We start from the raw sequence: 7968 nt of genomic DNA, 5'->3' as shown, positions 1-7968 counted from the left end.
AAACCTGGGAGGTGGAGGTTGCATGAGCTGAGATTCCACCACTGCACTCCAGTCTGGGCGACAAGAACAAAACTCCACCTAAAAAAAAAAAGTTCCAGATCATTGGAAGTTAGGCATGTATGGAAAGAGCAAGGTGCATTTTAGTGGAGGATATTAAAAAAAAATCTTAAAATAAAAAGCCTTAGAGGGTGATATGGCTTGGATGCCCCGCCCAAATCTTATGTTGAATTGTAATCCCCAGTGTTATAGGTTGGGCCTTGTGGGAGGTCTTTGGATTACGAGATTATTAATTATGGGAGTGTTTCCCTTGTGAATGGCTCTGGCCATTCCCTTAGTGAAAGGTAACTTCTGGCTCTGAGTTCACAGGATATCTGATCATTAAAAAGTGTGTGGCCCTTCCTCTTGCTCCACCATTCACCATGTGAAGATGTGAAGTGCCTCCACCTGCTTTGCCTTCCGCCATGATTGTACTCTTCTTTTTTTTTTTTCTTTTTTTTTTTTTTACTTTAAGTTCTGGGGTACATTTGCAGATCTTGCAGGATTGTTATATAGGTATACACGTGCCATGGTGGTTTGCTGCCCCCATCCCCCCATCACCTACATTAGGTATTTCTCCCAATGTTATCCCTCCCCAATTTCCCCACTCCCCATTTCTCCCCTATCCCCCCACCCCACAACAGACTCCAGTGTGTGATGTTCCCTTCCCTGTGTCCGTGTGTTCGCATTGTTCAACACCCACCTATGAGTGATAACATGTGGTGTTTTGTTTTCTGTTCTTGTATCAGTTTTCTGAGAATGATGGTTTCCAGATTCATCCATGTTCCTGCAAAGCACATGAACTCATCCTTTTCTATGGCTGCATAGTATTCCATGGTGTATATGTGCCACATTTTCTTTATACAGTCTATCATTGATGGGCATTTGGGTTATTCCAGGTCTTTGCTATTGGAAACAGTGTCTCAATGAATATACATGTGCATGTGTCTTTATAATAGAAAGATTTATAATCCTATGGGTATATACCTAGTAATGGGATTGCTGAGTCAAATGGTATTTCTATATCGAGACCCTTGAAGAATCACCACACTGTCTTCCACAATGGTTGAACTAATTTATACTCCCCCGAACAGTGTAAATAAAAGCTTTCCTATTTCTCCACATCCTTTCCAGCATCTGTGTCTCCAGATTTTTTATTAATCACAATTTTAAGTGGCATGAGATGCTATCTCAATGTGGTTTTGATTTGCATTTCTTTAATCAGCAGTGATGAGGAGCATTTTTTCATATGTTTGTGTGTTGGTAAAATAAATGTCTTCTTTTGAAAAGTGTCTGTTTATATCCTTTTCTCACTTTTTGAAGGGGTTGTTTTATTCTTGTAAATTTAAGTTTCTTGTACATTCTGGATATTAGCCCTTTGTTAGATAGATAGATTGCAAAAATTTCTTCTCATTCTGTAGGTTGCTTATTCACTCTGATGATAGTTTCTTTTGCTGTAAAGAAGTGTTTTAGTTTAATTAGATCCCATTTTTCTATTTTGGCTTTTGTTGCAATTGCTTTTGGTGCTTTAGTCATGACATCTTTTTCTACACCTATGTCCTGAATGGTATTTCCTAGGTTTTCCTCTAGAGTTTTTATGGTTTTAGGTCTTACATTTAAATTTTTATTCATTCTTAATTTAATTTTTTTATAAGGTGTAAGGAAGGGGTCCAGTTTTGTCTTTCTGCACATGCCTAGCCTGTTTTCCCAATACCATTTATTAAACATGGAATCCCTTCCCCATTGCTTGTTTTTATCAGGGTTGTCAAAGATCAGATGTTTGTAAATGTGTGGCATTACTTCCAAGGCCTCTGTTCTGTTCCATTGGTCTATATCTCTGTTTTGGTACCAGTGCCATTCTGTTTTGATTACTATGGCCTTGTAGTATAGTTTGAAGTCAGGTAGCATGATGCCTCCAGCTTTGTTCTTTTTGCTTAGGATTGTCTTAGCTATGAGGACTCTTTTTTGGTTCCTTATGAAGTTTAAGGTGTTTTTTTCCAGTTCTGTGAAGAAGGTCCATAGTAGCTTGATGGGAATAGCATTTAATCTATAAATTACTTTGAGTAGTATGGCCATTTTCACAATATTGATTTTTCCTAACCATAAGCATGAAATGTTTTATCATCTGTTTGTTTCCTCTCTTATTTCCTTGAGCAGCGGTTTGTAGTTCTCCTTGAAGAGGTCCTTCACATCCTTTGTTAGTTGTATTCCTCGGTATAAAACCACGTGATTATTTCAGTAGATGCAGAGAACGTCTTTGATAAAATTCAGCAGCCCTTTATGCTAAAAACTCTCAGTAAACTAGGTATCAATGGAATGTATCTCAAAATAATAAAAGCTATTTATGGCAAACTCACAGCCAGTATCATACTGAATGGGCAAAAATTGGAAGCATCGCCTTTGAAAACTGGCAGTAGACAAGGGTTCCCTCTCTCACCATTTCTATTCAACATAGTATTGGAAATTTTAGCCAGAGCAATCAGGCAAGAAAAAGAAATGAAAGGTATTCAATTAGGAAAAGAGGAAGTCAAATTGTCTCTATTTGCAGACAACATGATTGTATATTTAGAAGACCCCATTGTCTCAGCCCAAAATCTCCTTAAGATGATAAGCATCTTTAGTGGTCTCAGGATACAAAATCAATGTGCAAAAATCACAAGCATTCCTATACACCAATAACAGAGAAACAGAAAACCAAAGCATGAGTGAACTTCCATTCATAATTGCTACAAAGAGATTGTATGCTTAAGACCTCTCCAAAGAATGATGATGGAGTTATGCTTCCTATACAGCCTTCAGAACCATGAGCCAATTAAGCCTCTTTTCTGATAAATTACTCAGTCTCTGGTATTTATTTATAGCAATCAAGAAGTGCCCAATATAGAAGGTGTCAAAAAATAAATTTTCAAGCCATTTTTTTAACACCCTATCTGTTCAAATTAGTATAAAATTATTTTAAACTTACCAAAATAAAGCTTTACTATAAATATATATAGTATTTATATATATATTATTTACTCTATATATATATATATACATATATATATATATATATATATATATATATAAACCACTTGATCTATTAAATGCCAGAGTTCCCAGCTTTGTAGTGCCATTTAATACTGTACGTCACAAGGTAAAGCACTTGACTTCTTTGTCATTCTTTCTTCTCTACCTCCTCCTTTCCCTCTAGCTCCACCTCCTCCTCTTTCTATTATTTCTCCTCTTCCTGATCCTCTTCCTCCTCTTTTTGTATGAACTTATAAGAAAATTGGCCACAAAATATTAATAATTCTTCAACTTATCCACAATTTAATAGATGTTTCAATAAACAACCTACTTATGAGATCACAGTTGATCCTATAATTTTGTCATAAAAGAACAGAAATGAAAAAAGTAAATATTTAAGAAAACAGAGAAAAACACATAGTTGGTCTCTATTGGTAAATCAAATATTTGAATATTAGTAGCTTTTGAGCTACTGTAGTAAATATATTCATATAGAGATCAAATGCAAAGTTTCACTTTGTAGTTTCTACTCCCTATCTATGGTGATGAACTTTCCCTGCCTTTCACATGCAAAAGAAATACAAATCAAAGTGAATTGATATTTAAATATAGGACATTAATTATAGAAATGCCTTTTGTTAACTCACTCTAAAGATTTTATGAACTAAAAATATCAGTTTAATGTACATTTACCTACAAATTTATCTCCATTCTGTTTAATCATAATTGTGGCTGGTAAATGTATTTTTATATTTCAATCGTTATAAAATTAAGACACAAACTATTCTCTGACTTTCTTTTCCTCCAAGAGAGCTGATACATCCAAAGATGTAAGACACTTTTATTCGCTGGAAAACTGGATAATAAAACATGTATTGAATTTTTAATAATTTATTAGGTTTTCACAGACATATGAGTAAATAAGAAAATTCTGTGTAACTATTCTCCTGATGATGTTGTGGAGTCCAAACGTTTTATTCTCCTGGAAGAATCAATACTTACTTCTGAAATATATGTGTATTATGTATGGCTACTGGGCACATTGATGTTGTTTATTGACAGTACACTGTCAAAAGTCCAAACGTCTGGTAGAATTTAGATGGAAACTCATAATACCAATCTGAAGAAGATTATTATTCTCTGAAAACTTAGGTAACATTGTCTGGCAAGTAATTCCATTGGCCTAAAGAATGCTTCAATTTCAATTCTATTAAGTATAATATATAATCTATAGTGCATAGATGACAGCAATCACACACCTAATATAGTAAGTTCCCACTTTCTCATTGTTGGATGGTGATAAAATCATTAAACTGGCTGTTATATGTAAGATAGAAAATTTTATTTATTTTAACATATTTCTTAATAGGTGTATGCTTGATATCTCATATTATTTTGAGCTGTCATATCAATGTGATAGGGTTTTAAAAATTATCTTTACTAATACAGTAAATACATTGTTAAATATGGCACTGTATTAGTCGGAGTTCTCCATAGGGACAGAACTAATAGGAAATGTGTATATATGAAAGGAAGTTAATCAAGGAGAATTGATTCACACAATTACATGGTGAAGTCCCATGATAGACCATCTGCAAGCTGAGGATCAAGAAGCCAGTAGTGGCCCATTCAAAGTCCCAAAGCCACAAAAGTAGGGAAGCCAATGGTGCAGCCTTCATTCTGTGGCCAAAGGCCCAAGGGCCCCTGGCAAACCACTGGTGTAAGTCCAATAGGCCAAAGAATCTGGAGTCTGATATTCAAGGACAGGGAGCATGCAGCATGGGAGAAAGATGAAAGCTGGAAGACTCAGCAATCCAGATTATTCCACTGTTTCCTCCTGCTTTTTCTAGCTATGCAGGCAGTCAACTGGATGGTGCCCATCCACATTGAAGGTGGGTATTCCTCTCCCAGTCCACTCAAATGTTAATCTCCTTTGGCAACACCCTCACAGATGCACACAAAAACAATACTTTGCATCCTTCAATTCATTCAAGTTGACACTTAATATTAACCATCACAAGCACCAGATACAAAGATGCACAAAGAGGGAGGTTAGCTATCCATGTTAACAGAAGAGAGTATTAAAGAATATAGGAGTAGTGGCGTGGAGCAACTCCACCTAAGTTGGATGTAGTAAGAGTCTCCTCTCCATAATACCCAAGGGTGGACAAAGTCATAGATAAAGGTATTATTACTTATCTGTTTATTTATTTATTGCTATATTTCTTGCACCAAACAGCCAAATTACAAAGGCAAAGGAAAAGTTTTTCTTTTTATTAATTGTACTTTAGGTTCTGGAGTACATGTGGAGATCATGCAGGATTATTGCATAGGTGCATACATGGCAATGTGGTTTGTTGCTTCCATCCCCTCATCACCTATATCTGGCATTTCTCCCCCATGTTGTCCCTCCCCTAGTTTATGGTTAGGAAGAATCAATATTGTGAAAATGGTCATACTGCCAAAAGTAATTTATAGATTCAATGCTATCCCCATCAAGCTACCAATGACCGTCTTCACAGAACGGGAAAAAACCACCTTTGTATGGAACTTCGAATGGAACCAAAAGAGAGCCTGCATAGCCAAGACAATTCTAAACAAAAAGAACAAAGCTGGAAGCATCACACTACCTGACTTCAAACTATGCTACAAGACTACAGTAATCAAAACAGCATGGTACTGGTACCAAAACAGAGATATAGACCAATGGAACAAAACAGAGGCCTCAGATGCAATGTCACACATCTACAACCATCTGATCTTTGACAAACTTGACAAAAGCAAGCAATGGAGAAAAAATTCCCCATTTAATAAAAGGTATTATTTTCAAAATTTCAGTCCAGTTTGGGCTGGTTGCCTGTAATCAGTGTTCCCACATGTATAATAAAACCACAAACTCTAACAAACAGTGAAAATGTAAATGCTTTATCCTTTTTCTTTTTTTACTCTTTTAACCATTTGTAGTTTAGAAAAGGGACAATAAAACGAATAGTTTAAGTGATTAGGTACATGATATATAAGACACTAACAACTTTAACAATTTAAGCTTTAAAGAACAGTAATTATGAAACCTTCCATGGTCATTGTTCGAATTCTCTGCAATTTTCTATCTTTTGTGTGTATCCAGGGGAGTTATTACCAATATAATCCATATTTATAGTACAAGCTGTATCCAGCATACCCACCAAAAAATCCTTACACCTATCCATGTTCTTACAATGCACCTCAGTAAATACAGGACATAATTACAAAGGTAAGCTAAGTCTAGTGACATTTTTTTTTAACTATCAAGAAATATCAATGCTGACGTTAAAATAGGAAAAACAAACACAAACCATAAAACCAACAGCAGTTCCAGTCTAAACACTGCAGTCTTCTGAAAGCTCTTGAGATGTATTAGTTTATTTAAGTGTTTCAGAGATAAAGCCTCTGTCCCACTATGGTTCAAATGCTGGGCTCTGTGGAGGGGAACCCCTATCTTGGCTCTGACGACTACTGGTTTCATAATTTTGAACTAATCCTTCCCAAACCTCAGTTTTCTCATCAAAAATATATATATATGTATTAATATAATCCTTAAGCTCTTTAGAAAATTGGTGATGTTTTGAAAGCTATATGACATAAAATCTCTTGATCAGAAAAGTGTGTATTTATGACTGCAGGCTTTTCTGCCACTAAATCTGTTCCTGGATGTTTAAATTTTGTGCCCCAAAATGTAATCTATGTAAAAGCTGCATAAGCACTATCTGTAATATGTGAGAAATTTACATGTTATGGCCTAAGTAACTCTAATAAGCAATTATCAGAGGAATCATTAACATAATACTAACAAGGGTATTAAAAATGTTACTAATTTCCATTTTTGAAAGTGAGTTTTCTCTTTCTGTGCACAAAAATTTGTTGTTCTGAATTCTATGAGAGATGAGATATTTCACTACAAAGTAAAGCAAACTTTTGGAGATGAAAGAGGACTGTTCTACAATTCAAAATTAAAATGGTTCATAAGATTTCAATTATTTTTCTGTGCATTTGGGAGATTATATTCCAATAGGTTTTCCTGTTTCTGTTAATGACATGGGAAGGAGACTGAACTTGATCCCCTATGTATTAGGTAATAGCTGATGACATTTAATCAAGAAAAAATATATTAAAAATATTATTTTGTGGAGTTAAATATGAATGCAATATTTAAGCTGCGTGTAAGTGAGAAAATAAAAGAATAATGACAGAAAAATAAGAGAAATTTACATTAGAATTGCAGATGGTGGATAACAAGTATTCAATTGTCTCCTCCATGTCAAATGTATTTTGGGCACTGCATTATATTAACTAAGATTATCTATAAATATCTACTGTGCACCAGGCCAGAACATGCATGTATTTACAGGAAGAAACATTTTACACATAATCTGCTATTTTCTTTTTCTGTACATATTTGACTGGTAAATACAGTTTCTACATGTGTATTTTTATCCCTCATGTCACATCACACTACCACCAATTTTTGAAAAATTGACAAAAAGTCAACGTGAAATTAAAGAAAGGCCATCATCCTTGCCTCCTAGTTGATGTTTGATTAGATAGTTCTAATATTAAACTGCTAAACTGTTTTTACTGCTGTTTCGAGTAATAAAATGCTATTCTTTTCATAAATGTAATGGATATTGGCACATTCTTACGTGTATGCTCTTTATTTCTTTTTAATAGATATTTGCAGACATAAAACATTTCTTTCATCACTTTTTTTTCCAAGTTTGAGTAGCACTGACTGAACCTCCTTGCATCAGAGGTCCTGTGAAGTCATTTATTTCTAATTTGAACTGTCATATTTTATATCTAACCAACATATGGACTTCAACTTCAAGTGAAGCTATATTATTGCACATATTTATTCTAACATTTGGTTTGTTCCTGGATTTCTTT

This window comes from Cebus imitator, unplaced genomic scaffold (assembly GCF_001604975.1).
Source record: "Cebus imitator isolate Cc_AM_T3 unplaced genomic scaffold, Cebus_imitator-1.0 Scaffold283, whole genome shotgun sequence".
Lineage (NCBI taxonomy): Eukaryota > Metazoa > Chordata > Mammalia > Primates > Cebidae > Cebus > Cebus imitator.
Note: the sequence above shows the minus strand (reverse complement) of the source record.